At 42.2% G+C, this 24,714-nt stretch overlaps 1 pseudogene; it reads left to right on the top strand.

Moving 5' to 3' along the window:
• The first annotated feature begins 7,933 nt into the window (after positions 1-7,933).
• LOC143846218 (long-chain-alcohol O-fatty-acyltransferase pseudogene) lies at positions 7,934-9,131 on the top strand (annotated as a pseudogene).
• The last annotated feature ends 15,583 nt before the right edge of the window (positions 9,132-24,714 follow it).

Here is a 24,714-nt window from a genome sequence, read left to right as displayed (position 1 = left end):
ATGAAGGAATGCATGTGCTGTTTGGTTATGGCTGGGAGACATGGGGTATGATTTAAATGATAAGAGGGCTGACGGCACATGGTTAGGTGAGATGGCTCCTATGGATGGGTTGATGGTATGAATGGGATGAGAACATGGTCCATGGGATGTAACATTTGGGATTTACGCCATGGGTGAATGAGGTGGCTGAAGTTAGCTATGAAGTTATAGCTGCAGGCATGTGATGGTTATGGGATTGGGCGATGGAGATTGTGTGGGGTTGGGATTTAATCTAAGCGGAGGGGGGCTGTTTGGTTGGATGTGGGACCCTAAAGCATAGTCGAATGGGGACGGGACCCTAAGAGGTTTTGGATTGGATTTGGCTCGGGTTTAACTCGAGTTGGGGTGCAGATTACGGGTGAGGGTTAGGGGTGCAGCCTAGGGGTGCAGTCTTAGGGTGTGGCTTTGGGGGTGCGGCATACGGTGTGGGTTGGGGTATTTGATAAAAAAAAAATAGACAGAAGAGGGATGGAGAGAGACATGAACTAAGAGAGATATGCATGAATACCAGCCTTATATGCCATGAATTTTTAATTGAAAAATAAAAGACCTACCTCTTTTGCCGTTTGATGTCGATCCTTGATTTTTAGATGATTCCTTGAAGATACTTCGAACAGATTCTTTAGTGATTCCACGACCAAAGAGGGCGAATGAGAAGAAATGAGGGAGTGAGGGGGTTTGGACGAATTTTTGGATGGAATAGTGGCTAAGAGAGTTCTTCGTCGGCTCTCTTGGAGTATTGAATTGTCTAGAGGAGAAGAGAGCATGGGTATTTATAGGTGAGGGAGGAGCTGAGTTGCCATCTTTAGGTTCTAGAGGTGTAGGGTGGAGATTGAGTGATGAAAAAAGGAAGGGGAATGAATGACCAAGATCAAATTTTTCTAGAATATTCTCCCTCTTCTTTGGCATCTTCCATTTTAGCCATGGCCATGTTCAAAATGGCAGTCACTTATGCGGCCAGGATTAAGCACTAAAGATTTAGGAACAATTCAAGGTCCAAGATGATGCCACTTGTCCTTGGAATCTTTGTAGATTTGGAAGCAAATTTCAAGGCAAGGAAAATGTCCAATTTGGTTGCCTTTGTAGATAATGGCAACGATTTGGATGGTTGCGATTAACTGCAATCTCCATGTGATCGAAAGAACGGGCGAGATCGGGTCTCCAAATATCCTAAAATCTTTGCAAAGATATGGAATAAGATTGGGTCGTTGAGATCAATTGCAATCCTTAGGGGATCAAAAGAATGGATGAGATGATGCCACCAAATCTCCTAGAATCTTTGTCAAAGATTTTCCAAATATTTTGAATGTGAAAATCGAAAAATGTGATTTTCAGGAGATTTTGAAGTCCGATTTCGATAATTCTTTCGCCGTTGGAATCATTGATTTTTCCTCTTTCATTTGAGCCCAATATTGCCGTAGAAATACTATTTTCAGAATTTTCGACCAATGCGAGCCTCCGATCTCCGTCGGTAGATTATTTTTCCAAAGATCGAGCAAATCGGTGGTCCGAAGAAACAACTGATTCGATCAACTTTGGGCCAACGGTTAAAACTATTAAACCATGATATCGACAATGATTGAGACATAAACAAGTTCTTTTATCAATGATTTAATGGGATGATTTCGACGGATCTCGCTTAACCCGCCTTGATCCGTGACTTTTCACTAGTTTTTTGCTTAGTTAAGTAACCCAATGTTTAATCCAAATTTGAGATTAACCTTGATTGATATTATTTTGACTAAATGATCACAAATCCTTGGTAAAGAAATACACCCAGGTCAAGGTCTGCCCTCGATCTGAAGATTTACGGAAATCGGGTCTCGGAATGGAATCAGGGCCCGGGCTGTGAAGTGACCCTAGCTTATCTTGTCCTGATTGATGATCTGTAAAGTCAGATCGAGATATTAATGACCTAAAACATATAAATCCATGATAGAGGGACTCTCAAATGGATTTAACGCACTAAATTCATCAATCAGGGTATTTTTTCAATTTTTCGGATCTAATCATCTCACCAGGTACATCTCTTTATTATTTTGGTTTTCAGAAAATTTGAGGATGCATATTTTACCAATGAAATTCCACGGATCAATATATTAGGTTATTGTTGGTTAAAGTGTAGCAAAATGAGGGTGTCTACACCAGGGAATCAAAAAGAGGCTAGACGATAAGGCAGGCCGATGGGCAGACGAACTTTATCACATCCTCTGGGCGTATCGTACCAACCCGCGCACCGCTACAGGGGAATCGCCATTCAACTTGTCTTTGGAACTGAGGCCGTAATACTCGTCGATGTTGGCGTCCTGTCTCCCAGAGTCACCAACTTCAATGAGCAGATCAATGGAGATGGGCTCCGCGCAAACCTCGACTTGCTAGAGGAAGCCCGAGAAGAATCCCGAATCAGGGTCGTCGCCTACAAACAGAAAGTGTCCAACTATCACGACCTGAAGATACGCCCAAGAGAATTTTGAGCAGGGGACCTAGTCCTGAGAAAGGCTGCTATCTCCCAACCGAAGAAGGTAGGCAAACTCTCCCCGACCTGGGAGGGGCCGTACTGAGTGAAAGAGGTGATTCACCCAGGGAGTTTCAAGCTGGAAACACCTGTGGGCACCTACTACCCCATGCCTGGAATTCGAGGAACCTCCGAAAATACTATAATTAGTTGGCCGCTCGGCACGAAAGTGAGCCGTTGTAAAAAATATTTGAATGTGAATGATAAAAGGGATACTCTTTGCAAATCTCCGAGCACTCTATCTCCACGAAGACCGTGAGCGAACTCCTGGTCGGGAACGGGCCCACGCAGAAAAACCAAACCGTCTCAGAAACTCAGTTCACTAAAACTTGGGTACTCGCTGCTTGGTTCTCCCCGGCTCGTCTCCACAAAGACCGGGAACGCACTCCTGGTCGGGAACGGGCCAGCGCAGAAAAACCAAACCGTCTCAGAAACCCAGTTCACTAAAACTTGGGTACTCGCTCCTTGGTTCACCCCGGCTCGTCTCCACAAAGACCGGGAGCGCACTCCTGGTCGGGAACGGGTCCGCGCAGAAAAACCAAACCGTCTCAGAAACCCAGTTTACTAAAACTTGGGTACTCGCTGCTTGGTTCGCCCCGGCTCGTGTCCACAAAGACCGGGAGCGCACTCTTGGTCGGGAACGGGCCCGCGCAGAAAAACCAAACCGTCTCAGAAACCCAGTTCACTAAAACTTGGGTACTCGCTGCTTGGTTTGCCTCGGCTTGTCTCCACAAAGACCGGGAGCGCACTCCTGGTCAGGAACGGGCCCGCGCAGAAAAACCAAACCGTCTCAGAAACCCAGTTCACTAAAACTTGGGTACTCGCTGCTTGGTTCGCCCCGGCTCGTCTCCACAAAGACCGGGAGCGCACTCCTGGTCAAGAACGGGACCAGTAAAAGGCACAATGTTGAGTTAATCGATACTAGTAAGAAGCAGACGCGAGCGGAAATAATGGACAACAGAATGTGAACTTCTATTCATTAAAGAAGTAGGGCCTCCACGGGCCATTACAAAGCTAGGGCCTCCAAGGGCCATTACAAAAAGAATCAGGAAACTACCAAAAAGGGAAAATGGGTAGCTCAAGACACCCCATGGCCACCCTGATGCGAAGGATCCACCGCCGTGGCATCCTACTCGTCCTCGCCCATAGCCACCAGCGGATCAGGAAGGACAAGGCCCGTGAGAACGACATTCGGGTTGGATCCCTTAACCTGCTCAAGGCAATCCATGAACCCCAGCTTGTACGATTCTGTGGACAAGCTAATTAGCTCGTCCTCCTTTTTCTGTACGGCGTTTGCCACGACCGCTATCTGCCTCTCCCGGGCTCTCCCTCTCTGTGATTCGAGGGCATCGGCGGCCTTCTGCAACTGGGCAACATTTTCGGACTTGAGCTTTCTTATCTCGTCGTCCCTCTCCTTGATGGACCTATTGAGCTCGGCTGCCTCCTGTACCAACTTGCCGTTCTCCTCCTCGGACTTAGTGATCGCAGCGGAGAACTTCCGACTCTTCTCGCGGAAGTCATGATAATACACGCCGATTTGATAAAGCGAGGAGACAATGGCCTCATCGGCCGCATCTGAAGGCTCGTTTAAAACCTGGAGCTGATCCTGGTTCAGTTGGCCTTTGGTGATGATCTCCCTAGCCACACGACTGTCACCCAGGCCAGTGTCGCTCTTCTGAACGGCCCAGTTAGGCAGGAAAACGTTGTCCCCGGACTTCGCGGGGGTGGGACGGACTCTGGTAGATGCGTCCCCTGGCTTGGGTGTCCCCGCTCCCCGGCCGTTGGAGCCAACAAGCCTCACTGTTGGCTTGCCCTTGGGGGGCGGTGCGTCCTTAGTTGGTGCAGGACTTGAAATCTCGGGGGCTTTCCTTTTCTGGCCCTGGCCCCTGCCGAAGGCCCCTTGCCTCACCTTCTCCAGCTTTGATTGCGTCTGCATTTCTAAAATTCAAGAGCACAAACAAAAACCGGTCAGGGACAAAGAAGAGAAAAGAGGACTTAAAATCAAGACTAGCCACATACGTGCCGGGGTCACAGTATTCCTGACCAGAACCTCTTTCCTAGAGAAGTCCGCACAGTGAATAAGGCCCTCCCGTTGTAACTCATCACAGACTAGGGCGAACGTTCTCACATCCTCACCCTCCAAGAGCAGCTTGCGGCTCAATGCAAGTGTATCCGGGGTGTCCCACTTCAAAGGAACCGGCCAGGGCTCAATGAGCTCGTCGTCCTCGACATAAAAGAACCTGTTCTTCCATAGGTGTATGGAGGAAGGAATGCCAGTAATCATTTTCACCTCAGGGCGTTGGCTGATATAAATCCAACCTCCGTCCTTATGCCTCTTCAGGTGCGCGCACACATCCGAAACAGCGGTACGGTCATGCTCCTTTGGAGCCGGCCCTGGACAAGGTATATGAACCCGACCAGCGTCCTCCATGAGTTCGGCGCGACCTGAGCCGAAGCTAGGTCGTAATATCGAAGGACTGCGGCGAAGAATGGATGCAAAGGGAACCTGAGCCCGGCTCTCAATGACTCATCATATATACAGACGTCGGTATTGTCCTTGCAGGCCCTATCTCCCTCTATCGCGACCCTCAGCCTGAACCTTTGGGGAATACAATACATATCCCTAATGCCCCATAGTTTGGACTCATCAAGGATATTCTCCTCGTAAAGAGCCTGAATATTATATTTGGAATCGGCGTCCATCCGAGCCCTAGCAGTGACCTCGACGGCCCGGCCCGGAAGGAATGTGGTGGACGCTTCGGCAGCATCACTACCTGCGCTCGCCTCTGCCCGGAAGTAACTATCCGTTGGCGGCGGGGTGGTATTCAGATCCAAGATCAGCTTGTCCCCACTATCTAAGAGCTCTACACTAACATCAGGACTCGCCATATAGGGGCCGGGAGTCCTGGTCGGATTAGTTTGGGTCCTCTCTGACGAACTAGACCCTGAACTACTAGAAGATGCGGACTCCCCTGAAGAGGACCTAGAACCGGACTCAGAACTTGAAGCCCTACTAGACATAGAGAACGCTGAAAGAGAAATCAAATAGATACGATATGAAAAGAAGATTACGGGCCTGGGGGGAAAGGCTCCTAAGCTTGCGGACGACCACAACCACGGGATAGCAGAGCCGAACAGGCAGAGAAGGCAGAGTGAAAAGTAAAACTAAAACTAAAAGTGAAAATATGAAAGGTGAAAACCTCATTTTATAGCCTTGAGACTAAAGACGGTTCGCATTCGAGAACAAGACGATGCCACGTATCCCTCATTAATGAAGGGCACACACTTCGAGACAAGGGCATGAGTAAGGGGTTAAGGGTTGTCCCAGGAAGTGCTTGAGTACGAGATACCTTCTAAGTGATTGTGCCCGTCATGAAAATGTGTCCGTCCCAAGACAGCCAGGATATGACGCGTTTCATAAAACGATAAAAATCAGTGCGTCCCAAGCCGGCCAGAATATGACGCATTCGCTAGACGACAAAAATGTGTCCGTTCCAAGCCGGCCAGGATATGACGCATTTCATAAAACGACAAAAATCGGTCCGTCCCAAGCCGGCCAGAATATGACGCATTCGCTAAACGACAAAAATGTGTCCGTCCCAAACCGGCCAGGATATGACGCGTTTCATAAAACGACAAAAATCACTTCGTCCCAAGCCGGCCAGGATATGACGCGCTTCATAAAACGACAAAAATCAGTCCGTCCTAAGCCGGCTAGAATATGACGCATTCGCTAGACGACAAAAACGTGTCCGTCCCAAGCCGGCCAGGATATGACGCGTTTCATAAAATGACAAAAATCAGTTTGTCCCAAGCCGGCCAGGATATGACGCGTTTCATAAAACGACAGAAATCAGTCCGTCCCAGGCCGGACAGATTCTCCACTCCACTTATGGCCGTCTTAGGCCGGACATACGGCTTGGCTCGACAGATTTCCACTCCACTTCTGGCCGTCCCAGGCCGGACAGACGGCTTAGCCGGGCAGATTTACCGCTCGACTTCTGGCCATCCCAGGCCGGACAGATTCTCCACTCCACTTCTGGCCGTCCCAGGCCGAACAGATTTTCCACTCCACTTCTGGCCGTCCCAGGCCGGACAGACGGCTTAGCTGGGCAGATTTGCCGCTCCACTTCTGGCCGTCCCAGGCCGGACAAATTTTCCACTCCACTTCTGGCCGTCCCAGGCCGGACAGACGGCTTAGCCGGGCAGATTTGCCGCTCCACTTCTGGCCAGACATATTCTCCACTCCACTTCTGGCCGTCCAAGGCCAGACAGACGGCTTGGCCGGACAGATTTTCCACTCCACTTCTGGCCGTCCCAGGTCGGACAGATGGCTTGGTCGGACATATTTTCCACTCCACTTCTGGCCGTCCCAGGCCGGACAGACGGTTTAGCCAGGTAGATTTGCCGCTCCACTTCTGGCCGTCCCAGGCCGGACAGACGGCTTGGCCGGACAGATTTTCCACTCCACTTCTAGCCGTCCCTGGCCGGACAGATTTTCCTCTCCACTTCTGGCCGTCCCAGGCCAGACAGACGGCTTAGCCGGGCAGATTTGCTGCTCTAGTTTTGGCCGTCCCAGGCCGGACAGATTCTCCACTCCACTTCTGGCTGTCCCAGGCCGAACAGACGGCTTGGCCAGACAGATTCTCCACTCCACTTCTGGCCGTCCCAGGCCGGATAGACGGCTTAGCCGGGCAGATTTGCCCTCCACTTCTGGTCGTCCCAGGCAGGACAAACGGCTTGGCCGGACAGATTTTTCACTCCACTCCGTTGAGCCATCCTGAACACCGGCTCGTTCTACCATTCAAGAATATAACTCCTCACATTTCCCCAAATCACTACAATGACTTGGAGAACTGGGGGGCAACTGATGGGGTACGAAAAACAACAACTAATGAGCTGTTGACACGTGGCCCCAGAAGGGCCCACCACAAATCCAGCATCTGCCTAGGGGCAATCCGGTAATTACCTAGGAGTAGATGAACCTAAACCCACAAAAGGGTCGACACCTGTCCTGGGGTAGGTAATCCAACTACCCCAGGCCCCTCTATAAAAGGCCTCTGAAGGCTCAAAGCGAAGAGAGAACTTCTGAACTACCACCCTTAAAATTTTGGCTCTGCACTTCTGCTCATACTGACTTGAGTGCCGAAGGACCCGTCCGGAGGGCGACTACGGGTTGGTCTTCTGACCTCGTGTGCTCTTGTGCAGGACTTCAGTTCAGCTTCTTGGGCCCGCCAGATCAGCTCTTAAGTCACTGCCGTATCTGTTGCCGATTTTAGGCCTAACACTGGGTATTAAATTCGTCCATTAAAAAGGTTGTTGAGCCGGGTGGTTGAGCTTAGTAAGGACCAGGCCTCTTCATCTATTTATTCCCAGCGCAAAGAGAAGGAAACCAAAAGAAAAAAAATGAAGGAAGAAATTAGGGACCTTTTGAAGGTATGGTTTTTAGTGGGAATGTCTTTGAGCTATTGCTACTACCTAGTCATCAAAGTTCCCAAAGGAAAAGCTAGGTTGTTCTCTCTCCTCCCCATATTCTATCTCTTCTACACCGTACCTTGGATTTTTTCATCTGTCAATCTAAGAGCATACTCTTGCTACAATTTCACATGGCTCTCAAACTTCAAGCTCATCCTATTCTGTTTCAACAGAGGACCTCTTTCAACTCACCAAACTTCCCTCATCGTTTTTATCTCTGCAGCTGCATTCCCCATCCTAATTAAAGAAGACCCATCTAAAAAACACCCAAATTCACATTCAAACTCATTTGAAAAGCTTGAAATGCCACTCAATATAGCACTTAAAGGACTACTCTCAGCCATTCTAGCCATCCTTTGTGCAAACAAGGAAAAGTACCATCACACCCTCTTCTTATTTTTGTACCTCATGCACTGCTTCTTACTACTAGATGTCACTATGGCGAGCAATGCAGCACTGGTTCGGACCGTGATCAGGTTAGACCTCGAGCACCAATTCAAGAAACCTTACATATCTACATCTCTACAGGATTTTTGGGGAAGAAGATGGAATCTAATCTCATCGAATGTTCTGCGGTCGACCGTATACAATCCACTTGTAAAGACATTCGGGCAATATACCGAAGAATTGGTGGCAAAAGAGGCGGCGCTGGTCATCACATTCTTAGTGTCTGGCCTCATGCATGAGCTTATTATTTTCTATGTAACGGATGGAGAAGAACCCACTTGGGAAGTCACATGGTACTTTGTGTTACATGGCGTTTGCACTTCTCTTGAAAGAGTTGTGAAGAAAGCGATCAGGGGTAGGTTTGAACTGCATCCTGTAGTTTGTGTGCCATTGACGGTGGGCTTTCTGGTTGGCACAACCATGTTCTTATTCATCACACCACTTGTGAGGAGTGCCACTGATGTAAAGGGGATTGTGGAGTACATAGCTCTCGTGAATCTCTGGGGGAAGTAAATCGACTTTGCAAATGGGTCATAAATGGGCTTGTTTGTAAATTGATCCACAATGCCAATATAACATTTTGAAGATTTCATTATATATAACCGTTATTATCATGTTTCTATAGAACATGTCACTAGATTTCTACCAAAAGAAAGTGGATCTCCTCAGCTCATGGAACTTCTATAAGCATGCCTGCTTCTGTGTGGGGGGGGGGGGGGGGGGGGGGGGGGGGCGCGGTGGCATAAGGCATTTCGCGGAACATCTGTTGCATGAGACCAGCCACCTCATGAATTATGACAAAATCTTTTGAAAAGTGAGACTATGTGGCTGCTCTCTCATGCAATAGACATTCCTAGAAATGCCTTTTGCGATCAACCCTAGCAAACCCCCTACCTTATTATCAAACGGGATTTGCTAGCGTCCATCGCAAAAGGCATTTCACGGATGGTCTTCTGCATCTGACAGCAGCCACCTCATGAATGAAGACAAAATCTGCTGGAAGGTGAGCCTCTGTGGCTACTGTCAGCAGACCATCTGCGAAATGCCTTTGTGGCTGCTCTCTCATGCAATAGACGTTCCGAGAAATGTCTTTTGCGATCTACCCTAGCAAATCCCTTATCAAAAATATAATTATGATACTTTTGTTTAAACTAAATTCTTCTCCTGTGAAGGCAAATTTTCTCTTAGCGATAACTACTATCTCACATAGCATTAACTTCTCCAGTACGCTCTAGTTAATTTACATTTAAAGTTCTTGTTGGTGGTAAAAGTAATAGCCCAATCTCCAGCTGACATGTGTACATGGGCAACAAGGTAATTCCACCCTGTACGGAAAGCTCTAGATAAAATAACAGCCAAATCACATGCTGCCACGCGCATGAGGGCATTAGGGTAATTCCATCCCTGGAAACCCTAATGTACACTTTGAAGGCTCAAAGGCAAGGAAGTAATTCCCAAAAACTTACTATTCGAGTGTAAAAACTTTATTGTATGTTGCTGGTCATTGACTCAATGCATCGGAGGTTCTTCCTGGAGTAAAAACTCCGGGTAGGCCTTCTAACTATTTGCTCGTGTGAGCAGATAGCTCTTCATCCATCAAAAGCCACGTCAGCAGACCACCAATTTGGCCGCAATAGATCACATTCATTTCCTTGTGAAATGAGGGGCAATTTTTTTTTTCTTGCAAAATGACAGTTTCATTGTTGTGAATGTCATGCTGATACGTTTGAAAATGACCATAATGCCCTTGATGATCCCTTTGCTTTTTGTAATTTAAAGGTTTCTTTTGGATTAAGGGAGCCCTTGGATACCCCTTGATGATCCCATTTGAAAAAACATTATCTTAAAAAATCATATTGCAAATAAGGGCCAATTTTAGTGGAAACTCTAAAGTTTCACTGGGGGCTTCCTTGTAAAAACCTCTTATTAAAATGCCTGCTATTCAGTAATTAGTTAATCAATCTCCTAGTTGAGAATTAGTATTCAGCCATATATGTTTAGACAATTTACACCAGTTTTTCTTATGGAAATTTCTAAAAAGAATTTCACTTTTACGCTCCTTCCTAAAAGACTGCAATTGACCCCACTTCATCCTTGTGTAAGTGAACTGATCCATTGATCTAAACAGCATCCACAAGTCCATCCAAATTCCATTGAGAACACCCTAGATAAGATGGTCCCGGGACCTTGATCCATCATGCCTCATTTCACATGTATGCCCCCCAATGGGAACTAAAATTTGCCTTTTACCAAGATCTTCAGACCAACTTTGTGTAGAAAATTTCACATATATGACAAAATGGATCCTTGAATTATCATTCGATCGAGGGTGTTCTCAATAACATTTGGCTGGACCAGTATGGGCTCCGCATTCTCAACTTTGAAACCACCATTTTGAAAAAAAAAAAAAAAGAGTTGCCGCTGTAACTTCACAATTGAAGAACGAGAACATTAAAACGTAAATGAACAAGAGCCTACAAGAGAAGTTGAAGTTGTGTCAAGTAGAAGTTATTGCTACAAAGAAATTCTCGTCAGAGAATGAAAACATTTACTAGTCATCTCAACTTTCCTCTTCAGCTTTTCTCCTTTTCAGGATTTGGATTTTACCAATTGGAAAAATTCTAAAAGAAAAAGGTCGAGTTATCACAAATGTATCACATAAATGCTACCCTTTGGAAATATGATAGGGGCCTTCTGCTTATTTCAATCAAGCAGCCACTATTGCTGTGAAAACTCTGCCATTAAGAATCCATGGTGTCATAATCACAAAATTGTTGGTGGGAATGTCCTTCAGTCAAGGATATGAGAAAGAAGAGGAGAAGCTTCAAGGCGCGTAATCGCTTTCCTTAAGGCAATATAAGCCCCCACCAGTTGTGTGCAAAGGGGATCCGCGAATTGTCTCCTAGATACAATGAAGCCTTCTAGAACAGTTCTACAAATGTTTGATGACGCTTTGCACAAGCGGAATCAAATCCAAAACACCTTTCAAGAACTTCAAGCCTTAGAGAAAAATCACTAAAACTGTTTCTGCAGAAAACAGATTTTAGTGCTCTATTTTATGAACAAAATTTAACTTGAAGAAATAAGTGAGAGAGAGATTGCTAGAGAGAGAAGAAAACTACGTGTAGCAATATCTGTTTTTTCTCTTATTGAAAAGACATATTTCTTCTCTTTTTATAGAGCACTAGATGTCTATTGTCCAAGAGAAACATCTCTTGAAGACATCCCGTTGATTGGTTTGAATAATGACCATTCGTTCACAACTCTTTGTGATTTTTGTGTCTTGGATCACTCACAAAGTGTCCTTTGTGTTTGAAAAATATCCATGACTCTTGGGAAGCAAAAGACATGAAGAAATGATGAAAAACGGAAGTGCATGTCTATCTTCTCCTAACGGATAGTTTTTTTAACAGCCATGGTCGACCGTGCTACCGCGGTCGCCCCCAGTATGCTTCTGTCCATTTTATTTTTTACGATCCAAAGAATCGCGGTCGACCTCCGAGACCATCCTGGAAATCAATTAAGTGTCCAGTAACCAATCCATGGTCGGTCGGCCGTGTTTGAAAATTATTTTTATATTTAAAATTAAGACTTGTAAAACCATTTTAATTTTCAAATACCACTTTGAATTTTGAAAATCTCTAACAATCCCCCACCATTTTCAAAATGAAAATAGTTTTCTCATAAGGCTTGCAAATTTTATGCATAGATGAAGGTATCTTACGATTTGAACCTTCACGTATTGATGACATATCAAAGTTAGCCGGAAATTGTATAGTAGACGTATCTTTGAACTAGTTATTCTATATGGCTAACCGGACACATCTTCACGCATAAGATTTAGTCTTTATAGGTAGTTTTAAGAGCCGACACATGTATTGGCCTTGTGTCTGTATCTTGGTTTCATGAGTGCTCTAGAGACTAGCCAAGTCTCATAGAAAGCGGCACCACCTTCACACTCACATAGGTAGGCTGACGAGTGCCCCTATAACTATAGCACTCTAACATCCTGTTACAAGCTTATTAAGAGCCAATTGCTCATCCTCCTCTGTTATAAATCACAGGTACCAAGCACTTTACCGTAGGATAAAAATAAAATGTAATATAGTGCTTGCAATCACTCCATATGTTGTACTTGGGCTCATTGAACTCAAGACTTGATATCTCTTCAAGCGTTGAGTTGAGTTTCTATCATTGGTGATCATTAGTTATTGGCTTTAGACCCATCCCCATTGATGTCTTCAACACCAAATCTCTTGCAAGACCTTTAGTTAATGGATCAGCCAAGTTTTGACTTGATCTCACATAAACTATAGTTACTACTCCATCAGTAAGTAACTGCCTGATAACACTATGCCTAAGTCCAATATGTCTGGACTTCCCATTATATACATGATTATATGCCCTTGATAGTATGGCCTGACTATCACAATGTACATATATCGATGGCATAGGTTTAGGCCAAATAGGAATTTATATCAGCAAATTCCTCAGCCACTCTGCTTCTTTACAATAAGAAGCCAATGCAATGAACTCTGCTTCCATGGTGGAAGTAGTTATGTATGTCTGCTTCTTAGAAGCCCAGGAGATATCTCCCCCACCAAAAGTGAATATCCATCCACTCGTTGATGAATGATCAACATGCTCAGTTAACCAACTGGCATTTGTGTATCCTTCTAACACAACTGGATACCCACTATAAGACAACCCATAGTCTATAGTGCTTTTCAGATATTTTAGTATCCTATTTATTGCATTCCAATGTAGATTACTAGGATTACTAGTGTGTCTACTTATTTTTCCTACTGCAAATGCAATGTTAGGTCTAATACATGTCATAGCATACATCAAACTTCCTATGACACTTGCGTAACTCAGTTGAGATATAGACCTACCAGTATTAGGATAAAACCTCAAACTTGAATAAAAAGGTGTAGAAACTGGGGTGCAATCAAAGTGATCAAACTTTCTAAGTACTTTTTCAATGTAATGTGATTGGGAAAGAATAAGGTTTCTACCTTCCCTTATGATTATAATACCTAGTATCACATCTGCAACACCCATGTCTTTCATATCAAAGTTTAAAGACAAAAACTCTTTGGTTCTTGTGATACTATCCATATCACTACCAAAGATCAACATATCATCTACATATAAACCTATGATGACAGCTTTTCCACCTTTATATTTGCTATATACACATTTGTCTGATTCATGTATCTTAAAACCATTTGACACTAAAACCTTGTCAAATCTTTCATGCCACTGCTTAGGAGCTTGTTTAAGCCCATACAATGACTTAATTAATTTACATACTTTACGCTCTTGACCAAATATAACAAAACCTTCAGGTTGATCCATATTTACTTCTTCATCAAGTTCACCATTCAAGAATGTTAATTTAACATCCATTTGATGAATGTGAAAATTATATATGGATGCAAGAGCAATTAGGATTCTAATGGTTGAGATCCTAGCGACTGGGGCATATGTATCAAAGTAGTCTATTCCGGCTTTTTGTGTAAAGCCTTTAGCAACCAACCTTGCCTTAAACTTTTCTATGGTCCCATCTACTTTCATTTTCTTCTTGAAAGTCCATTTACAACCTATGGGTTTTGATCCAGGAGGTAAGTCAACTAATTTTCTAGTTTTATTACCTATAATAGATCCATCTCATCATTGACAGCCTCTTTCCAAAAAGCTGCATCTTGAGATTTAATGGGTTCTTCATAGGTCTTAGGATCAGGTTCTACTTTTAGATCTATCATAGTAGAAGTTTTAACCTTATTTCTTGATCCTTCTACAAGATAGACAACAAAGTCAAGACCAAAGGTTTTTTCTCTTCTATCTCTTTTACCTCTTCTAATCTCATTAGGTATTTCTTTAGTTTCTTCTTGAGGTTCTAATGAAGATTTTATAGGTGGGTTTGAATCCATTAACCTAGGAATGGAAGAGAACCTGTTTTCAAAGAAGGTTGCATCCCTAGATTCAATAATAGTATTCATTTCTAATAAATCATTAGGTTCTATAACTAGGAACCTATAAGCTTTACGATGATTTGTATATCCAAAAAATATGCATTTAATGCCCCTTTCAGCTATCTTTCTTTTCTTAGGTTTGCGTACTTGAACAATGGCTCTACAGTCCCAAACTTTAAGATAATTTAAGTTGGATTTTCTCTTTTTTCAAAGTTCATAAGGTGTAAAATGAGTTTTCTTATTTGGAATTCTATTTAGAATGTGACAAGCCGTTCGCAAGGCTTCACCCCAAAATCCTTTATTTAAACCAAAATTGACTAACATGGAATTAACCATTTCCATTATAGTTCTATTCTTTCTTTCTGCAACACCATTTTGTTGTGGTGTATAAGGGGCAAAAAGCTCATGTATTATTCCCTCATTTTCACAAAATTCAGGGAATTGGTATTCCCCTCCTCTATCAGATCTAATACATTTGATCTTAGATTTACATTGGCTTTCTACTTCTGTCTTATAAGTATTAAACTTGTCTAAAACTTCATCTTTATGGCTTAACAGATATATATAGCAGTATTTTGAGTAATCATCTATGAAAGTCACAAAATACTTCTTGCCTCCTCCTATTGGAGTGCCATGTAAGTCACAAACATCACTATGTATCAATTGTAATAAAGAAGTAGATCTTTCTACACTAGGAAATTGTTTTGTAGTTATTTTAGTTTGCATGCATACCTTACATTTATCTACCAGATTTTCATCACACGTAGGTATTAGTTCTAGCTTTACCATAGCATGCATTTTTCTAAGATTTACATGTCCTAGTCTATTATGCCATAAAGAAATAGAATCAATCATGTAAACAGAAACATTAACTTTATTGATATTCATCTTGAACATGCCCTCATACAAATAACCCTTCCCTACAAATGACGTACCCTTTGAAAGTACAAACTTGTTAGATTCAAATACAAGTTTAAAGCCATTCTTATTAAGAATTCTACCAGAAACAAGATTTTTTCTAACATCTGGTACATGGTATACATCAGTAAGAGCAAAGATCTTTCCAGAAGTGAATTCAAGTTCCAGTTTGCCTTTTCCTTTGACTTCTGCTGTTGAAGAGTTCCCCATGTATAGAACTTTTCCATCTTCGACTGGTGCATAAGTAAAAAAATGTGCTTCTGTCTTTGTAAACATGTTTTGTAGCGCCCGAATCGATCCATCAAGCATCTTCTCCTCCAAGGAAGTTAACCTCGGATATCATGGCAACAAATTTTTTTTGTTTCCTTGAGTGTTCGACTTTTTAGATCGACACTCCCTCTTGTAGTGGCCCATTTTGCCACATTGAAAAATCAGAACCCTTGCCATTTTGATGCTTCCTCTTCAGATTACCTTTCCAAGGTTGAGTAGGGGGGTATGAATCCGTCATATTGGCATTCTCCACCATATGGACTTTAGAGAATATTGGTTTAATATCTTCTTTTTTACTCGAAGCCTTGATTCTTCCTCAACTTGGAGAGTTTGAATCAAATCTTCAAGAGACAATCATCTTTTTTATGTTTATGACTTTTTCTAAAGTTTTTCTAAGATGGTGGTAATTTGCAATAATTGAAGGTATGATGACGGTATCATCAAGATTTACCCCTTGCTGATGAATCTGACTAATGATATGTTGGATCTCATGGATTTGATCCACTACCAACTTGTCATCAGTCATCTTAAAATTTAAAAACTGACTTACTACAAACTTTTTGGCTTCGGCGTTTTCAGAGATACTTTGTCTCTAAAGCCGTCCAAAGTGCTCCAGCAGACTTCATATTATGGTAGAAGTCAAACAGTTCATCGGTCATGGCATTAAGGATGTGGCCCTTGCACAAGTAGTTATCTTGATCCCACTTCCTTCTTTTACGTGTTTGAACAGTCGTCTCATCTTCAACAATCTCTGGTTTTGGTGTAGAAAGTACAAACACAACTTTTAGAGTGGTGAGAACAAAATGAACCTTCTTTTGTCATCTTTTGAAGTCCCTTTGTTGAATTTTTCTAACTTCACAAAGTCTTGTGTCATTTGCTTCATTGATTGCGCCATGAAGATCTTCAAATATTGTCTTAAGATTGTTGGTGGGAATGTCCTTCAGTCAAGGATATGAGAAAGAAGAAGAGAAGCTTCAAGGCGCGTAATCGCTTTCCTTAAGACAATATTCGCTCCCACCAGTTGTGTGCAAAGGGGATCAACGAATTGTCTCCAAGATACAATGAAGCCTTGTAGAACAATTCGACAAATGTTTGATGACGCTTTCCACAAGCGGAATCAAACCCAAAACACCTTTCAAGAACTTCAAGCCTTAGACAAAAATCACTAAAACTGTTTCTGCAGAAAACAGATTTTAGTGCTCTGTTTTATGAACAAAATTTAACTTGAAAAAACAAGTGAGAAAGAGATTGCTAGAGAGAGAAGAAAACTATGGACAACAATAACTATTTTTTCTCTTATTGAAAAGACATATTTCTTTTCTTTTTTATAGAGCACTAGATGTTTATTGTCCAAGAGAAACGCCTCTTGACGACATCCCTTTGATTGGTTTGAATAATGACCATTCGTTCACAACTCTTTGTGATTTTTGTGTCTTGGATCACCACAAAGTGTCCTTTGTGTTTAAAAACATCCATGACTCTTGGGAAGCAAAAGACATGAAGAAATGATGAAAAACGGAAGTGAAAAGCCATGTCTATTTTCTCCCAATAGATAGTTTTTTGAACAGCCGCGATCGACCGTGCTACCGCGGTCGCCCCCGGCATGCTTCTGTCAATTTTATTTTTTACGATCCAAAGAATCGCGGTCGACTTCTGAGACCTTCCTGGAAATCAATTAAGTTTCTAGTAGTAACCAATCCGCGGTCGACCGGGGTATTCCGATGTCGCCCGGGATACCCCAATCGACCGGCCTTGTTTAAAAATTGTTTTTATATTTGAAATTAAAACTTGTAAAACCATTTTAATTTTCAAATACCACTTTGCATTTTGAAAATCTCTAACAAAAATAAAATAAAAAAGAAAAAAGGAAAGTTGATTGGGAATTGGTGGGCCACATGTTCTCTCTGAAAAAATAGTGGGGGATTTTGTCGGCAACATGTAAGCTGACTATAATTGATGATGATGTTATGATATTGCCACCCTTAAAAAATGGGTAAGTTTGTCTTATACGTGAAAGTGAAAGTGCATTAGCATGTTTGGCAATCACGAAAAATTATTTCATGGAATATTAGTGGGGTCAGTTGTGAAACATGGGCCGATAGGGAGAGATTTGATAGGGTGGGAGTGAATGTAGTATGAAAAGCCACTGAAAAACAGAAAAATGCCCAATTTGAAGTAGTGATATTTTTTTCATTGTTTTGCAGGGATTTCTGGTGCTCTCTCCATTCGTGCCCTCTCGGGTCTCTTTCTCTCCCTCCTCACAACTCCAATTTCACAATTGGGCCCACCAATATTCTGTGGAATAATTTGTCTATTTACAACATGTATGTTTAATATATATATTTAAGTCATTTGTTTGCTATAATTTCATGTAATGACTTTTTTATTAGAAAAAGAACAAAGAGGACTACTTAGTCAATTCAAGGTGTTGAGGCTCTCCTCATCAGCATTGCATACACCTTTTTTGAGGTGCCATAAACAGAAAGAGATGTGTTACCCTCCTCTTCCAATTGAATAGGGTGGGGACCCTCACCCCATATTTATAAAAAAATTATCACTCGGAAATGATATTTCCAGCCTGTTGGGAATTCCACGCAAAAGCAAAAGACCCCACATCGTGAAAGTGACTAGATGCAGAAGTGCTTATAAGGACTTGACAACCTCCTCTTAACTGCTAGATTTTAAGGGTGAGTTCTATGCAGGCCCCAACAAGTGAACAAGCGGTATAAGAGCTGGGGCATGGTGTGAAACAACCAATTACTTCAAAAGCTTTTGTGATAGACGCTAGCAATTCCCATATTATATAGGATTTGCTAAGCAATTTTGCAAAAAAGCCATTTCGCAGCTCACTTTTTTTAGGAGAGAACAACCACCTGGCTATTCATTTAAGTCTCATATGAAGTCGTTGTTCTCTCCTGAAAAAGTGAGCTGCGAAATGGCTTTCTGTGAAATTGCCTAGCAAATCTCACTTTTCTATAGATTTTGTCTTGTTCATTTAATTCATATGAGGTGACGCTCTCTCATGCAACAGTCAGCTGCGAATGCCTTTCTGCGAAATTCCCTAGCAATTCCCAATATATTGAGAGAGAGAGAGAGAGAGTATAACTTCTATTCTCTCCATTCTTTATTATCATCCTTTTAGCTCAAGTGGGTCATTTTTGTTAAAACAATAATTAACTTCAATGGGTTTGCACAAGATTACTTGTATTCATTTTCCTTATATTCTTTAATAATTTTCTCTTTTCTCAAAGCCTCTAAAGCATGAACCTAAGCAATTCATGGAGATGGGAGCAAAGCGAAATCCATTTCAGAATCCCATATGGTGCACCTTTTCAACACCTTGAGTATCTGCACCCATTTCGCTTGGGGTGAGAGACATTAATGCATCTTAACTTGTAGACGATCCAATCGATATCAAACACTTTATACAATGTAATAAAATAGTCTGAAGTGAGTGTTGAGATCTATTGACTCTATTCTGCCAACCTCTGATATTTCCAAGATAGCACGAGTAAGGAATTTGAGTCTCCATGTCCTCTACTTACATTTCCAAAACATTCTACCTCGTTAATCACAAACCCATGAGACTAAAATACTCTTTTCAGTAGAACTATTATTTTTTTAAAGAAAAAAGAACAAAGAGGACTACTTAGTCAATTCATGGTGTTGAGGCTCTCCTCATCAGCATTCCATACACCTTTTTTGAGGTGCCATAAACAGAAAGAGAAGTGTTACCCTCCTCTTCCAATTGAATAGGGTGGGGACCCTCACCCCATATTTATCAAAAAAAAATTACTCGGAAATGATATTTCCAGCCTGTTGGGAATTCCACGCAAAAGCAAAAGACCCCACATCGTGAAAGTGAATAGATGCAGAACTGCTTATGAGGACTTGACAACCTCCTCTTAACTGCTAGATTTTAAGGGTGAGTTCTATCCAGGTCCCAACAAGTGAACAAGTGGTATAAGAGCTGGGGCATGGTGTGAAACAACCAATTACTTCAAAAGCTTAAGCTATTGGAGGTGGCCTTCTTTAATCCTTTCACACTTTAACACTCCCCTCACTTGCATCTCCTATGTTTTGGGTTGGCCTACATGTGGCCCCTCTTTTGGGCTGGCCATTACAAGTGGATTTTTTTAATATCTATGGGTTTTGAACCGAGTCAATCTGTGCCCCAATACCATGTGAAACAACCAATTACTCCAAAAGCTTAAGCGGTTGGGGATGGTGTCCGCATTAGCCTAGCCTATAGGTCTCCACCTTTCCAATATTAGTCCTTCTTCGTCCTATAGATCCACTCGTATCTACTGGGCTTCAAATCCTTTTATGGATCTATTAGAGTCCAGACACAATAGGAATACATAGAGTCCAAGTAAATCATATTTAGTTAGTTGTCCGCATCAATGTCCTACATTGTCACCTTGTATTTTAGGTGATCCTCTCAACCCCGTCAGAGACCATCATGTAATCGTTGCTCAGATAGACACATCTATCAAGCGACTCGATCTACCTATAACTAGGGGTGTCAATGAGTCGAGCCGGGCAAGCTTTGCCCGTCTCGCCTCGTTAAGCTCAATACTTGAGCTTGGGCTAGGCTCGGCCAGGCTCGCGAGCCTTACCGAGCTCCTCTCTTTCTCTAGATCTTAACGAAAATGGGATTCCCCTCCTCCCCCAAGCTCTCTTTCTCTCTCTGTAAGTATCCCCCCTCCCTCTCTGCTCTGATTTTTCTCACGAAAATGGAACCCCCTGAGAAGATGGTCGAGATGATGATGGGGTGAGGGTCGGATTTGGGTGGGGTTAGGGATTGATGGAGAAGTGGGTTTGAGATGGGGTTAATGGAGGTGAGGGCGGAGAAGATGGTGGTAGGATGCCCAGATCCGAATGGATGGGCGGTGGGAGTGGAGACACGGTCGGATTCTGGCCGGAATTGTGGCCGGAGAAGAGGGTCTCGGCCCTCTCTCTCTCTCTCTCTCTCTCTCTCTCTCTCTCTCTCTCTCTGTGTGTGTTTCGCCTCTCTGCTCTCCCTCTATGAATTATTTTAACAAAAACCCACTCCCTGAAAGCCCTAATTCGTTGGGTATTTATTATTTAAAGGAAAATGATATATTCGACCCCCTTTTTCTCTTTGGACAACCCCTTCTTAGTGCATTTAATATTGCTGTTTGTTGTATAGGGGGTTTGCCTTGGGTAAGTGGGGCTTAAAGAAAACAATGCAATTTTCTATAAACTTAACGAGCCTTAATGAGCCGAGCCGGGCCTGGCCTAGCTCGGGCTCAGTTCGTTAAGCTTAACGAGCTAGGCCAGGCTCGGCTCGGCTCGTTAAGGATTCCAGCCAAGCCCTTACTGAGCCGAGCTTGAGCAGGCTTCCAAGCCCGAGCCCAAACTGACACCCTTACCTATAACTGCATAAAAGTGTTAGAATAGGTTAAGCGCTTTTCTGCTCAATATCCTTATATGTCTTGTATATTGGACTTTTATGTTTGATCAAGTATCGTAACCTTTTCCCATTTGCATGCATTTAAGAAGATAACTTCTTTCAATGATGCACTATAGCAGTTTGCAAAACAATTTTGCTGACCAGGGTTTATAACCCTTTATCCCCTTGGGATATCCAATAAAGGCACACCATTTAGTCCTCGTCTCCAATTTTCAGTACCTTACTTTTTCACATGGGTTGGAAAAATCCCATATCTTCTGAAACGATTCAATGAGAATTTCTTGCCCGTCCATATCTAACATGGAGCCCTTGGCGTTGAGCCAATTCAAACTAGGTTAAGGATATAAAGCACCGTTTCTAAGGTCTAGCCATGTTCGGTTTGTCCCTTTTACAATACCGTCCTCAAATGACGTTGCAAAATCTATTAAGAGATAATGATTCCACTAGTCCGTAAGTAATCCCTAAACTTATCCGTGATGTTTTATTCTTCTCAGTGAGAGGAAGATTCTTACTTTACTTACCAACCTTGTTCTCTACTTCGTTTCTAAGTTCTTTGAACTATTCAAAGATTTCCAGCTTGCGTCGCTTCAGATATAGCAAGATATACCTAGAATAATCATTAAATAAGACGAAGTAGACGAACCCACCTCTAGACGGGTAAGAAAAAGGCTCCACACACGACGGTGTGAATCGATCGCAACAAATCCTCTATCCTTCCAGTCTTGCCCTAAATGGGAATCGTTGTCATCTTAACCTTTAAACACGATTGACATATTGGATAGAGTTCCACATGGATTATATCCAATGGAACCTCCAAAACCAATTAGTGATCCGTTCTAGGTTACTAGGACCTCAATTGAAGGTATCAAGGATAAGTTAAGTTTATAGTGTCTCTTGTCCTTTCAAGGCAACATACACTGCTTAACTCCTACACTTTCAGTAATGTTAACTTTATTTTAGGTTTGGACCATTTATAAAAGTACCCCTCTACCCTCAAAATTTTCTTTGTTTCATAAAATAATTTTTACCAAAAGCAATCTTGTATTCAAATAAAATATTTTAAAAAATTAGAAATCATATTTCTAATTGCTGAGGGTACCGATAAATGTTCTCTCATCTATAATAATTCCCTACGTTTAAAGTAAGTTAACCTAAACAATCCTATATTCTCGATTACAACCATTGAGTCGTTCTAACTTGTAGGATGAGCTTCCCTTTGGTCAACGTTCTACTTTTCTTGAATCTTTGCAACACTTGCAAATGTATGGGATTACTTAAGAATCCACACTAAGGAAAGTAGTACCAATCATATTGGCTTCCACAATGAAACTGTAAGCCGAAAGGCTATCGATCACCAATGTTTTGATTGTAATCAAACCCATATTGATTGGGTATGTTCAGTTGTTTACATATGAGATGAACAGGGTTAATACATTGAAAGCAAGCAAGACGACGTGGACATCACAAGTGACCTATGGAACCTTGACGCACATATCTTGAAGGCCAAATGAAGCCGAGAAGAGGAAGATTGAAGACTCAAGATGCCTAAAAGAGAAGTTGCTCTCATGAAGCTTAGTTGGTATATTCTCTCTTGGTTGATTGTGTTTTTAGCACTTAGGGAGGTTTAAAATAGACTTAGAAGTTTCTAGGAATCACACTCCCTCTAATAGACCCAAGTCCGTAATGAATTTCCTATAAGAAATGCATAATTAAGTGTTCAGAGGAATTACGGACGTCCGGGATTTTTACGGACGTCGGTCTGCACCTCAAAAAATATAACCTAGGAAAATACGGTCGTCCGGAAAGTTTGCGGACGTCCGTCTGAACTTTTGAATTTCAAATGAAATAACCGAGAAGAATGCGGTCGTCCAGAATTATGGCGGACGTTCGTTTGAACATTAGGTTTTTTTAACCGAGATAATTGCGGTCGTCCGGGATATGGCGGACGTCCGTTGACGGACTTTAGCACGAGTCTGGAATTTAAAACGGCTAGTTCCGATGGATGTCCGTGACTTCATCGCGACGTGTTTGAATACAAAAAATTAGGGTTTTGTGTTTCTTGATATAAAATCACGTTTTGGAAAATCCTAACTACTACTCTTGCACTCTAAAAACCCTATCTAACTTCATTCAAGTATTCAACTCTTGCCTACTCTAATCTTAATATTCATTGTTAGATTTACCTTCATTAATTCCTCTCTAGAATCTTTAGGGTTTACATTTTTGGGTGAAGCAAGAGTGATTATTGTGCTATTACATTTGTACTTGCCGATTGAAGAGGCTTGAGAGCATTTACTTTCTTTCTACAACTGTAAGAGAAGGGTTGTTACCCTTGTTGAGTTTAAAGACTCGGTGAGTTTAAAGACTCGGTACTTGTAAGGAGCCTCGAAGCCGGGCGTTGTGCGGTCTTCTGATAGTAGAAATCCTTGAGTGCGATCTCAAGAAGAGTGGAGTAGGTCTTTTGAGTAGACCAAACCACTATAAATCTTGATATTCATTTGGTGTGCTTTCTACTCTCCCATACTCTATCATCTTGTGACTTCATTGGTAATATCTAAACCTCTATTTCTTACTAGCACTTGTTAGATAGCTTTAAAAGAAAATTATTTAAAATAAGGGTTTCAAAGTAACTATTTTCCTTAAAAAACCTAATTCCCCCCCCCCTCTTAGGTTGCCTAGTCCATTTTCACTTGGTATCAGATCTTTGGACTCTTAATATAGGATTTTGAGTGTTCAAAATCTTACAAGAGTAAAAGATCATGGCAACCTCTCAAGTAAATGTCGAAGGACAATCCGTAACTAGACCACCTTATTTCAATGGTTCAAACTATGGTTATTGAAAAACTATAATGACTTTCTTTCTTCAATCACATGACTATGAGATGTGGAAACTAATTGAAGATGGAAATATTCATCCCACAACCGATAGAAGTGAGTGGTTGGCCGGCCACTCAAAAGAAGAGAGCCGAGTTAAATGCCAAATGAGTAAACATAATTTTTTTTTGCATTATCTCCCGAGGAATTTAATCGAGTCTCCAATTGCAAGACGGCCAAAGAAATTTGGACCACCCTCGGAACTACTCATGAGGGAACCACTCAAGTTAAAAAGACAGATAAATCTTCTTGTTAGTGATTTTGAAGCTTTTAAAATGAAAAATGATGAATCTATTTCCGAAATGTTTCACTAACATTGTCAATGAGTTGGAAGGATTAGGTAAAATCTACACAAATGAAGAAATTGTGAACAAGCTACTTAGATCTCTTCCCGCTTCTTGGGATCCGAAAATTACCGCTATTGAAGAAGCAAAGAATCTTGACACCATCCTCTTGAAAAACTCATTGGGTTTCTTATTACCCAGGAGATGAAGATGAAAAATAGAGCGGATCAACAAGGCCACAAGGACGACTCAAAGAAGAAGGGTGTCGCCTTCAAGGCCAATGCGAATAGTGAAAGCGAGAGCGAAGGAGAAAATTTTCAAAACCTAGGAGAAGGTTTATCTCTCCTCACAAAGAAGTTTCGTCATTTTTCAAGGAGAAAGAAAGGAAGCTTCAAGAAAGATAAGCCATCATGGAGAGAAAGAGATGCCAAATAAGATGATCCTCCAAGGTGCTACAAGTGCAAGAAAGTCGGTCAC

The sequence above is a fragment of the Tasmannia lanceolata genome, unplaced genomic scaffold (genome assembly GCF_043159265.1).
Source record: "Tasmannia lanceolata isolate RefF3 unplaced genomic scaffold, GAP_Taslan_0.1 ptg000015l, whole genome shotgun sequence".
Classification (NCBI taxonomy): Eukaryota; Viridiplantae; Streptophyta; class Magnoliopsida; order Canellales; family Winteraceae; genus Tasmannia; species Tasmannia lanceolata.
This window is presented reverse-complemented; position numbering and strand designations above follow the sequence as displayed.